Below are 13129 nucleotides of genomic sequence, written 5' to 3'. Positions count from 1 at the left end.
TTTCATACTGACATTTCAAAGACATGCACAATCAGTTTTTACTGAAATTTTCAAATTGAAAAGTTTCAATTTGAGAATGAGTACTTTAAGTTAGACTTTAGAATTCATATTTTAATAGGAGATCAAGCAATGTATATTTTGCCGGGGGGGGGGGGGTGGGGGGGGGTGGAGGGGGTTAAAATACCACCCGAGGAATCATATTTCTTCATATACAGGTCTCTTTTTGTTTCTAAAATAAAACTCACCACAAGAATTCCAAAGAGCATTCACGGTAGTGGTCACAAGGCCGCGGGTTGACGGCTCTGGTCAAGTCCGTAGCTCGGCACCTCGGGTCAAGGCATGGTCGATGACTCGGGCCAGTCCGTAGGACGACACCCCGGCGCAAGGCCGTGGGCCGACGACTCGAGCAAGTCCGTGGGACGACACCCCGGCGAAAGGCCGTGAGCCGATGGACGACTCGGGCCCGTTCCGGGGGCCGGCACCTCGGGAGTTTGCCGTGGGCCGCCGACTCGGGCCAATTCCGTGGGCCGCCACCTCCACGGAGCATGGCCGTTGGCTAAAGACTCAGGCCAATTCCGTCGGTCCGCACCATTGGGTCAAGGCCTTGGGGTCATCAACTCGGGTCAAGTGTTCAAGTGTTCAAGTTGCACAAGGCCGCGGGTTGACGGCTCTGGTCAAGTCCGTAGCTTGGCACCTCGGGTCAAGGCATGGTCGATGACTCGGGCCAGTCCATAGGACGACACCCCGGCGCAAGGCCGTGGGCCGCCACCTCCACGGAGCATGGCCGTTGGCTAAAGACTCAGGCCAATTCCGTCGGTCCGCACCATTGGGTCAAGGCCTTGGGGACATCAACTCGGGTCAAGTGTTCAAGTGTTCAAGTTGCACAAGGCCGCGGGTCGACGGCTCCGGTCAAGTCCGTAGCTTGGCACCTCGGGTCAAGGCATGGTCGATGACTCGGGCCAGTCCGTGTGACGGCATCCGTCAAACCGCCACATACTCGGAGCATGGCCGTGGGCCAAAGACTCAGGCCAATTCCGTGGGTCCGCACCATTGGGTCAAGGCCTTGGGGTCGTCAACTCGGGTCAAGTGTTCAAGTGTTCAAGCGCTCAATCCAATCGAGATCCAGGCCTTAGAGTCTGCTGAAAACACTGCTAATATCAACCTCTCAAGAAGCGTAGTCACGGTGGAGTCCATTCATGAGGTGGGATGACGTTCCACACGGTAAATAAAGTTGTTCGCTGTTGAAGAGTGAGAAAAAGATCCATTAATGGGGAGCGGTGTGGATTCAGAATATGTTTGAGTTGAAAGAAGAACGGAACAAACAAAATTCATCTGGAACACAATTTAAGTCAGTTAACGGTTGCAATGCATATGAACAGGATGCATCAAGAAAATGGTATTTCGAAAAACGATGGGCTAATATGTAAAGGTTAGGATCTTCAAAAATGTCAAAGTGGCCCATCTTTAGGGGTAGTTCATTTGCTTTTTAGTGATATCTTATTGACATCTCTTCGGTCACGGATGGCAGAGCATCATTGATTTCAAAATGATGGACAACATTTGCTGCATGAGTGGTGGACTCTCAGCTGTCCAAAGAAAGTGCCGTTGATGTGCAATGTGCATTGAAAAGAGGTACATTGGAGATGTTGTTGCTTTAACGTGGGTTCATCTCACCACTGACATGTGAACTTACATGTAAACTTGCAAACAGGGCTTTCAGGGGTGTGAGTGACCACTGATAAAAATAGCTGAAAAAAGCTGAAAAAGGTGTAAAAAAAAACCCTGAACTTTGGAAATCTCCTATACTTTTGTACACAGCACGAGAGGGAAAAAAGCTGAAATCCAAAACCAAAAAAGCTGAAATCAGCTTTAAAGCTGAGATTTCGCACCCCTGGGCTTTGTTGGCCTTTGTTGTGAAATCACTCGTGCTTGGTCATCCCTGACTGATGAGATGCAGATATGGTGTCAATGCAAAGGTTATGGACTACCCTTTAAGATGGAGCAACTTTAACGTCTTGGTCATTGTACCTGCCTGGGTTTTTTTTTTTTAAATACATCCTGTAGAGGGTTAAATAGTGAGGCTGAAAAACATAAATACCGTCACATGCACAAATGTCGCTGCATGCAGTCAATTCATCTGAACATTTTCTTATGTTTTCATTGATCAATTGTCAGAATCTATTTATTACGCACATCACACCATTTCATACTGACATTTCAAAGACATGCACAATCAGTTTTTACTGAAATTTTCAAATTGAAAAGTTTCAATTTGAGAATGAGTACTTAAGTTAGACTTTAGAATTCATATTTTAATAGGAGATCAAGCAATGTATATTTTGCGGGGGGGGGGGGGGGTGGGGGGTGGGGTGGAGGGGGTTAAAATACCACCCGAGGAATCATATTTCTTCATATACAGGTCTCTTTTGTTTCTAAAATAAAACTCACCACAAGAATTCCAAAGAGCATTCACGGTAGTGGTCACAAGGCCGCGGGTTGACGGCTCTGGTCAAGTCCGTAGCTCGGCACCTCGGGTCAAGGCATGGTCGATGACTCGGGCCAGTCCGTAGGACGACACCCCGGCGCAAGGCCGTGGGCCGACGACTCGAGCAAGTCCGTGGGACGACACCCGGCGAAAGGCCGTGAGCCGATGGACGACTCGGGCCCGTTCCGGGGGCCGGCACCTCGGGAGTTTGCCGTGGGCCGCCGACTCGGGCCAATTCCGTGGGCCGCCACCTCCACGGAGCATGGCCGTTGGCTAAAGACTCAGGCCAATTCCGTCGGTCCGCACCATTGGGTCAAGGCCTTGGGGTCATCAACTCGGGTCAAGTGTTCAAGTGTTCAAGTTGCACAAGGCCGCGGGTTGACGGCTCTGGTCAAGTCCGTAGCTTGGCACCTCGGGTCAAGGCATGGTCGATGACTCGGGCCAGTCCATAGGACGACACCCCGGCGCAAGGCCGTGGGCCGCCCCTCCACGGAGCATGGCCGTTGGCTAAAGACTCAGGCCAATTCCGTCGGTCCGCACCATTGGGTCAAGGCCTTGGGGACATCAACTCGGGTCAAGTGTTCAAGTGTTCAAGTTGCACAAGGCCGCGGGTCGACGGCTCCGGTCAAGTCCGTAGCTTGGCACCTCGGGTCAAGGCATGGTCGATGACTCGGGCCAGTCCGTGTGACGGCATCCGTCAAACCGCCACATACTCGGAGCATGGCCGTGGGCCAAAGACTCAGGCCAATTCCGTGGGTCCGCACCATTGGGTCAAGGCCTTGGGGTCGTCAACTCGGGTCAAGTGTTCAAGTGTTCAAGCGCTCAATCCAATCGAGATCCAGGCCTTAGAGTCTGCTGAAAACACTGCTAATATCAACCTCTCAAGAAGCGTAGTCACGGTGGAGTCCATTCATGAGGTGGGATGACGTTCCACACGGTAAATAAAGTTGTTCGCTGTTGAAGAGTGAGAAAAAGATCCATTAATGGGGAGCGGTGTGGATTCAGAATATGTTTGAGTTGAAAGAAGAACGGAACAAACAAAATTCATCTGGAACACAATTTAAGTCAGTTAACGGTTGCAATGCATATGAACAGGATGCATCAAGAAAATGGTATTTCGAAAAACGATGGGCTAATATGTAAAGGTTAGGATCTTCAAAAATGTCAAAGTGGCCCATCTTTAGGGGTAGTTCATTTGCTTTTTAGTGATATCTTATTGACATCTCTTCGGTCACGGATGGCAGAGCATCATTGATTTCAAAATGATGGACAACATTTGCTGCATGAGTGGTGGACTCTCAGCTGTCCAAAGAAAGTGCCGTTGATGTGCAATGTGCATTGAAAAGAGGTACATTGGAGATGTTGTTGCTTTAACGTGGGTTCATCTCACCACTGACATGTGAACTTACATGTAAACTTGCAAACAGGGCTTTCAGGGGTGTGAGTGACCACTGATAAAAATAGCTGAAAAAAGCTGAAAAAGGTGTAAAAAAAACCCTGAACTTTGGAAATCTCCTATACTTTTGTACACAGCACGAGAGGGAAAAAAGCTGAAATCCAAAACCAAAAAAGCTGAAATCAGCTTTAAAGCTGAGATTTCGCACCCCTGGGCTTTGTTGGCCTTTGTTGTGAAATCACTCGTGCTTGGTCATCCCTGACTGATGAGATGCAGATATGGTGTCAATGCAAAGGTTATGGACTACCCTTTAAGATGGAGCAACTTTAACGTCTTGGTCATTGTACCTGCCTGGGTTTTTTTTTTTTTAAATACATCCTGTAGAGGGTTAAATAGTGAGGCTGAAAAACATAAATACCGTCACATGCACAAATGTCGCTGCATGCAGTCAATTCATCTGAACATTTTCTTATGTTTTCATTGATCAATTGTCAGAATCTATTTATTACGCACATCACACCATTTCATACTGACATTTCAAAGACATGCACAATCAGTTTTTACTGAAATTTTCAAATTGAAAAGTTTCAATTTGAGAATGAGTACTTTAAGTTAGACTTTAGAATTCATATTTTAATAGGAGATCAAGCAATGTATATTTTGCCGGGGGGGGGGGGGGGGGGGGTGGGGTGGAGGGGGTTAAAATACCACCCGAGGAATCATATTTCTTCATATACAGGTCTCTTTTTGTTTCTAAAATAAAACTCACCACAAGAATTCCAAAGAGCATTCACGGTAGTGGTCACAAGGCCGCGGGTTGACGGCTCTGGTCAAGTCCGTAGCTCGGCACCTCGGGTCAAGGCATGGTCGATGACTCGGGCCAGTCCGTAGGACGACACCCCGGCGCAAGGCCGTGGGCCGACGACTCGAGCAAGTCCGTGGGACGACACCCCGGCGAAAGGCCGTGAGCCGATGGACGACTCGGGCCCGTTCCGGGGGCCGGCACCTCGGGAGTTTGCCGTGGGCCGCCGACTCGGGCCAATTCCGTGGGCCGCCACCTCCACGGAGCATGGCCGTTGGCTAAAGACTCAGGCCAATTCCGTCGGTCCGCACCATTGGGTCAAGGCCTTGGGGTCATCAACTCGGGTCAAGTGTTCAAGTGTTCAAGTTGCACAAGGCCGCGGGTTGAGCTCTGGTCAAGTCCGTAGCTTGGCACCTCGGGTCAAGGCATGGTCGATGACTCGGGCCAGTCCATAGGACGACACCCCGGCGCAAGGCCGTGGGCCGCCACCTCCACGGAGCATGGCCGTTGGCTAAAGACTCAGGCCAATTCCGTCGGTCCGCACCATTGGGTCAAGGCCTTGGGGACATCAACTCGGGTCAAGTGTTCAAGTGTTCAAGTTGCACAAGGCCGCGGGTCGACGGCTCCGGTCAAGTCCGTAGCTTGGCACCTCGGGTCAAGGCATGGTCGATGACTCGGGCCAGTCCGTGTGACGGCATCCGTCAAACGCCACATACTCGGAGCATGGCCGTGGGCCAAAGACTCAGGCCAATTCCGTGGGTCCGCACCATTGGGTCAAGGCCTTGGGGTCGTCAACTCGGGTCAAGTGTTCAAGTGTTCAAGCGCTCAATCCAATCGAGATCCAGGCCTTAGAGTCTGCTGAAAACACTGCTAATATCAACCTCTCAAGAAGCGTAGTCACGGTGGAGTCCATTCATGAGGTGGGATGACGTTCCACACGGTAAATAAAGTTGTTCGCTGTTGAAGAGTGAGAAAAAGATCCATTAATGGGGAGCGGTGTGGATTCAGAATATGTTTGAGTTGAAAGAAGAACGGAACAAACAAAATTCATCTGGAACACAATTTAAGTCAGTTAACGGTTGCAATGCATATGAACAGGATGCATCAAGAAAATGGTATTTCGAAAAACGATGGGCTAATATGTAAAGGTTAGGATCTTCAAAAATGTCAAAGTGGCCCATCTTTAGGGGTAGTTCATTTGCTTTTTAGTGATATCTTATTGACATCTCTTCGGTCACGGATGGCAGAGCATCATTGATTTCAAAATGATGGACAACATTTGCTGCATGAGTGGTGGACTCTCAGCTGTCCAAAGAAAGTGCCGTTGATGTGCAATGTGCATTGAAAAGAGGTACATTGGAGATGTTGTTGCTTTAACGTGGGTTCATCTCACCACTGACATGTGAACTTACATGTAAACTTGCAAACAGGGCTTTCAGGGGTGTGAGTGACCACTGATAAAAATAGCTGAAAAAAGCTGAAAAAGGTGTAAAAAAAAAACCTGAACTTTGGAAATCTCCTATACTTTTGTACACAGCACGAGAGGGAAAAAAGCTGAAATCCAAAACCAAAAAAGCTGAAATCAGCTTTAAAGCTGAGATTTCGCACCCCTGGGCTTTGTTGGCCTTTGTTGTGAAATCACTCGTGCTTGGTCATCCCTGACTGATGAGATGCAGATATGGTGTCAATGCAAAGGTTATGGACTACCCTTTAAGATGGAGCAACTTTAACGTCTTGGTCATTGTACCTGCCTGGGTTTTTTTTTTTTTAAATACATCCTGTAGAGGGTTAAATAGTGAGGCTGAAAAACATAAATACCGTCACATGCACAAATGTCGCTGCATGCAGTCAATTCATCTGAACATTTTCTTATGTTTTCATTGATCAATTGTCAGAATCTATTATTACGCACATCACACCATTTCATACTGACATTTCAAAGACATGCACAATCAGTTTTTACTGAAATTTTCAAATTGAAAAGTTTCAATTTGAGAATGAGTACTTTAAGTTAGACTTTAGAATTCATATTTTTAATAGGAGATCAAGCAATGTATATTTGCGGGGGGGGGGGGGGGTGGGGGTGGGGTGGAGGGGGTTAAAATACCACCCGAGGAATCATATTTCTTCATATACAGGTCTCTTTTTGTTTCTAAAATAAAACTCACCACAAGAATTCCAAAGAGCATTCACGGTAGTGGTCACAAGGCCGCGGGTTGACGGCTCTGGTCAAGTCCGTAGCTCGGCACCTCGGGTCAAGGCATGGTCGATGACTCGGGCCAGTCCGTAGGACGACACCCCGGCGCAAGGCCGTGGGCCGACGACTCGAGCAAGTCCGTGGGACGACACCCCGGCGAAAGGCCGTGAGCCGATGGACGACTCGGGCCCGTTCCGGGGGCCGGCACCTCGGGAGTTTGCCGTGGGCCGCCGACTCGGGCCAATTCCGTGGGCCGCCACCTCCACGGAGCATGGCCGTTGGCTAAAGACTCAGGCCAATTCCGTCGGTCCGCACCATTGGGTCAAGGCCTTGGGGTCATCAACTCGGGTCAAGTGTTCAAGTGTTCAAGTTGCACAGGCGGCGCGTTGACGCTCTGGTCAAGTCCGTAGCTTGGCACCTCGGGTCAAGGCATGGTCGATGACTCGGGCCAGTCGTGTGACGGCATCCGCAAACCGCCACATACTCGGAGCATGGCCGTGGGCAAAGACTCAGGCCAATTCCGTGGGTCCGCACCATTGGGTCAAGGCCTTGGGGTCGTCAACTCGGGTCAAGTGTTCAAGTGTTCAAGCGCTCAATCAATCGAGATCCAGGCCTTAGAGTCTGCTGAAAACACTGCTAATATCAACCTCTCAAGAAGCGTAGTCACGGGGAGTCCATTCATGAGGTGGTGGGATGACGTTCCACACGGTAAATAAAGTTGTTCGCTGTTGAAGAGTGAGAAAAGATCCATTAATGGGGAGCGGTGTGGATTCAGAATATGTTTGAGTTGAAAGAAGACGGAACAAACAAAATTCATCTGGAACACAATTTAAGTCAGTTAACGGTTGCAATGCATATGAACAGGATGCATCAAGAAAATGGTATTTCGAAAAACGATGGGCTAATATGTAAAGGTTAGGATCTTCAAAAATGTCAAAGTGGCCCATCTTTAGGGGTAGTTCATTTGCTTTTAGTGATATCTTATTGACATCTCTTCGGTCACGGATGGCAGAGCATCATTGATTTCAAAATGATGGACAACATTTGCTGCATGAGTGGTGGACTCTCAGCTGTCCAAAGAAAGTGCCGTTGATGTGCAATGTGCATTGAAAAGAGGTACATTGGAGATGTTGTTGCTTTAACGTGGGTTCATCTCACCACTGACATGTGAACTTACATGTAAACTTGCAAACAGGGCTTTCAGGGGGTGAGTGACCACTGATAAAAATAGCTGAAAAAAGCTGAAAAAGGTGTAAAAAAAAACCTGAACTTTGGAAATCTCCTATACTTTTGTACACAGCACGAGAGGGAAAAAAGCTGAAATCCAAAACCAAAAAAGCTGAAATCAGCTTTAAAGCTGAGATTTCGCACCCCTGGGCTTTGTTGGCCTTTGTTGTGAAATCACTCGTGCTTGGTCATCCCTGACTGATGAGATGCAGATATGGTGTCAATGCAAAGGTTATGGACTACCCTTAAGATGGAGCAACTTTAACGTCTTGGTCATTGTACCTGCCTGGGTTTTTTTTTTTTAAATACATCCTGTAGAGGGTTAAATAGTGAGGCTGAAAACATAAATACCGTCACATGCACAAATGTCGCTGCATGCAGTCAATTCATCTGAACATTTTCTTATGTTTTCATTGATCAATTGTCAGAATCTATTTATTACGCACATCACACCATTTCATACTGACATTTCAAAGACATGCACAATCAGTTTTTACTGAAATTTTCAAATTGAAAAGTTTCATTTGAGAATGAGTACTTTAAGTTAGACTTTAGAATTCATATTTTAATAGGAGATCAAGCAATGTATATTTTGCCGGCGGGGGGGGGGGGGGGGTGGGGTGGGGTGGAGGGGGTTAAAATACCACCCGAGGAATCATATTTCTTCATATACAGGTCTCTTTTTGTTTCTAAAATAAAACTCACCACAAGAATTCCAAAGAGCATTCACGGTAGTGGTCACAAGGCCGCGGGTGTGACGGCTCTGGTCAAGTCCGTAGCTCGGCACCTCGGGTCAAGGCATGGTCGATGACTCGGGCCAGTCCGTAGGACGACACCCCGGCGCAAGGCCGTGGGCCGACGACTCGAGCAAGTCCGTGGGACGACACCCCGGCGAAAGGCCGTGAGCCGATGGACGACTCGGGCCCGTTCCGGGGGCCGGCACCTCGGGAGTTTGCCGTGGGCCGCCGACTCGGGCCAATTCCGTGGGCCGCCACCTCCACGGAGCATGGCCGTTGGCTAAAGACTCAGGCCAATTCCGTCGGTCCGCACCATTGGGTCAAGGCCTTGGGGTCATCAACTCGGGTCAAGTGTTCAAGTGTTCAAGTTGCACAAGGCCGCGGGTTGACGGCTCTGGTCAAGTCCGTAGCTTGGCACCTCGGGTCAAGGCATGGTCGATGACTCGGGCCAGTCCATAGGACGACACCCCGCGCAAGGCCGTGGGCCGCCACCTCCACGGAGCATGGCCGTTGGCTAAAGACTCAGGCCAATTCCGTCGGTCCGCACCATTGGGTCAAGGCCTTGGGGACATCAACTCGGGTCAAGTGTTCAAGTGTTCAAGTTGCACAAGGCCGCGGGTCGACGGCTCCGGTCAAGTCCGTAGCTTGGCACCTCGGGTCAAGGCATGGTCGATGACTCGGGCCAGTCCGTGTGACGGCATCCGTCAAACCGCCACATACTCGGAGCATGGCCGTGGGCCAAAGACTCAGGCCAATTCCGTGGGTCCGCACCATTGGGTCAAGGCCTTGGGGTCGTCAACTCGGGTCAAGTGTTCAAGTGTTCAAGCGCTCAATCCAATCGAGATCAGGGCCTTAGAGTCTGCTGAAAACACTGCTAATATCAACCTCTCAAGAAGCGTAGTCACGGTGGAGTCCATTCATGAGGTGGGATGACGTTCCACACGGTAAATAAAGTTGTTCGCTGTTGAAGAGTGAGAAAAAGATCCATTAATGGGGAGCGGTGTGGATTCAGAATATGTTTGAGTTGAAAGAAGAACGGAACAAACAAAATTCATCTGGAACACAATTTAAGTCAGTTAACGGTTGCAATGCATATGAACAGGATGCATCAAGAAAATGGTATTTCGAAAAACGATGGGCTAATATGTAAAGGTTAGGATCTTCAAAAATGTCAAAGTGGCCCATCTTTAGGGGTAGTTCATTTGCTTTTTAGTGATATCTTATTGACATCTCTTCGGTCACGGATGGCAGAGCATCATTGATTCAAAATGATGGACAACATTTGCTGCATGAGTGGTGGACTCTCAGCTGTCCAAAGAAAGTGCCGTTGATGTGCAATGTGCATTGAAAAGAGGTACATTGGAGATGTTGTTGCTTTAACGTGGGTTCATCTCACCACTGACATGTGAACTTACATGTAAACTTGCAAACAGGGCTTTCAGGGGTGTGAGTGACCACTGATAAAAATAGCTGAAAAAAGCTGAAAAAGGTGTAAAAAAAAAACCCTGAACTTTGGAAATCTCCTATACTTTGTACACAGCACGAGAGGGAAAAAAGCTGAAATCCAAAACCAAAAAAGCTGAAATCAGCTTTAAAGCTGAGATTTCGCACCCCTGGGCTTTGTTGGCCTTTGTTGTGAAATCACTCGTGCTTGGTCATCCCTGACTGATGAGATGCAGATATGGTGTCAATGCAAAGGTTATGGACTACCTTTAAGATGGAGCAACTTTAACGTCTTGGTCATTGTACCTGCCTGGGTTTTTTTTTTTTAAATACATCCTGTAGAGGGTTAAATAGTGAGGCTGAAAAACATAAATACCGTCACATGCACAAATGTCGCTGCATGCAGTCAATTCATCTGAACATTTTCTTATGTTTTCATTGATCAATTGTCAGAATCTATTTATTACGCACATCACACCATTTCATACTGACATTTCAAAGACATGCACAATCAGTTTTTACTGAAATTTTCAAATTGAAAAGTTTCAATTTGAGAATGAGTACTTAAGTTAGACTTTAGAATTCATATTTTAATAGGAGATCAAGCAATGTATATTTTGCCTGGGGGGGGGGGGGGTGGGGGTGGGGTGGAGGGGGTTAAAATACCACCCGAGGAATCATATTTCTTCATATACAGGTCTCTTTTTGTTTCTAAAATAAAACTCACCACAAGATTCCAAAGAGCATTCACGGTAGTGGTCACAAGGCCGCGGGTTGACGGCTCTGGTCAAGTCCGTAGCTCGGCACCTCGGGTCAAGGCATGGTCGATGACATCGGGCCAGTCCGTAGGACGACACCCCGGCGCAAGGCCGTGGGCCGACGACTCGAGCAAGTCCGTGGGACGACACCCCGGCGAAAGGCCGTGAGGATGGACGACTCGGGCCCGTTCCGGGGGCCGGCACCTCGGGAGTTTGCCGTGGGCCGCCGACTCGGGCCAATTCCGTGGGCCGCCACCTCCACGGAGCATGGCGTTGGCTAAAGACTCAGGCCAATTCCGTCGGTCCGCACCATGGGTCAAGGCCTTGGGGTCATCAACTCGGGTCAAGTGTTCAAGTGTTCAAGTTGCACAAGGCCGCGGTTGACGGCTCTGGTCAAGTCCGTAGCTTGGCACCTCGGGTCAAGGCATGGTCGATGACTCGGGCCAGTCCATAGGACGACACCCCGGCGCAAGGCCGTGGGCCGCCACCTCCCCGGAGCATGGCCGTTGGCTAAAGACTCAGGCCAATTCCGTCGGTCCGCACCAGTGGGGTCAAGGCCTTGGGGACATCAACTCGGGTCAAGTGTTCAAGTGTTCAGTTGCACAAGGCCGCGGGTCGACGGCTCCGGTCAAGTCCGTAGCTTGGCACCTCGGGTCAAGGCATGGTCGATGACTCGGGCCAGTCCGTGTGACGGCATCCGTCAAACCGCCACATACTCGGAGCATGGCCGTGGGCCAAAGACTCAGGCCAATTCCGTGGGTCCGCACCATTGGGTCAAGGCCTTGGGGTCGTCAACTCGGGTCAAGTGTTCAAGTGTTCAAGCGCTCAATCCAATCGAGATCCAGGCCTTAGAGTCTGCTGAAAACACTGCTAATATCAACCTCTCAAGAAGCGTAGTCACGGTGGAGTCCATTCATGAGGTGGGATGACGTTCCACACGGTAAATAAAGTTGTTCGCTGTTGAAGAGTGAGAAAAAGATCCATTAATGGGGAGCGGTGTGGATTCAGAATATGTTTGAGTTGAAAGAAGAACGGAACAAACAAAATTCATCTGGAACACAATTTAAGTCAGTTAACGGTTGCAATGCATATGAACAGGATGCATCAAGAAAATGGTATTTCGAAAAACGATGGGCTAATATGTAAAGGTTAGGATCTTCAAAAATGTCAAAGTGGCCCATCTTTAGGGGTAGTTCATTTGCTTTTTAGTGATATCTTATTGACATCTCTTCGGTCACGGATGGCAGAGCATCATTGATTTCAAAATGATGGACAACATTTGCTGCATGAGTGGTGGACTCTCAGCTGTCCAAAGAAAGTGCCGTTGATGTGCAATGTGCATTGAAAAGAGGTACATTGGAGATGTTGTTGCTTTAACGTGGGTTCATCTCACCACTGACATGTGAACTTACATGTAAACTTGCAAACAGGGCTTTCAGGGGTGTGAGTGACCACTGATAAAAATAGCTGAAAAAAGCTGAAAAAGGTGTAAAAAAAAACCCTGAACTTTGGAAATCTCCTATACTTTTGTACACAGCACGAGAGGGAAAAAAGCTGAAATCCAAAACCAAAAAAAGCTGAAATCAGCTTTAAAGCTGAGATTTCGCACCCCTGGGCTTTGTTGGCCTTTGTTGTGAAATCACTCGTGCTTGGTCATCCCTGACTGATGAGATGCAGATATGGTGTCAATGCAAAGGTTATGGACTACCCTTTAAGATGGAGCAACTTTAACGTCTTGGTCATTGTACCTGCCTGGGTTTTTTTTTTTTAAATACATCCTGTAGAGGGTTAAATAGTGAGGCTGAAAAACATAAATACCGTCACATGCACAAATGTCGCTGCATGCAGTCAATTCATCTGAACATTTTCTTATGTTTTCATTGATCAATTGTCAGAATCTATTTATTACGCACATCACACCATTCATACTGACATTTCAAAGACATGCACAATCAGTTTTTACTGAAATTTTCAAATTGAAAAGTTTCAATTTGAGAATGAGTACTTTAAGTTAGACTTTAGAATTCATATTTTAATAGGAGATCAAGCAATGTATATTTTGCCGGGGGGGGGGGGGGGGGGGG

The sequence above is a fragment of the Patiria miniata genome, unplaced genomic scaffold, assembly GCF_015706575.1.
Source record: "Patiria miniata isolate m_02_andy unplaced genomic scaffold, ASM1570657v1 HiC_scaffold_25, whole genome shotgun sequence".
Classification (NCBI taxonomy): Eukaryota; Metazoa; Echinodermata; class Asteroidea; order Valvatida; family Asterinidae; genus Patiria; species Patiria miniata.
This window is presented reverse-complemented; position numbering follows the sequence as displayed.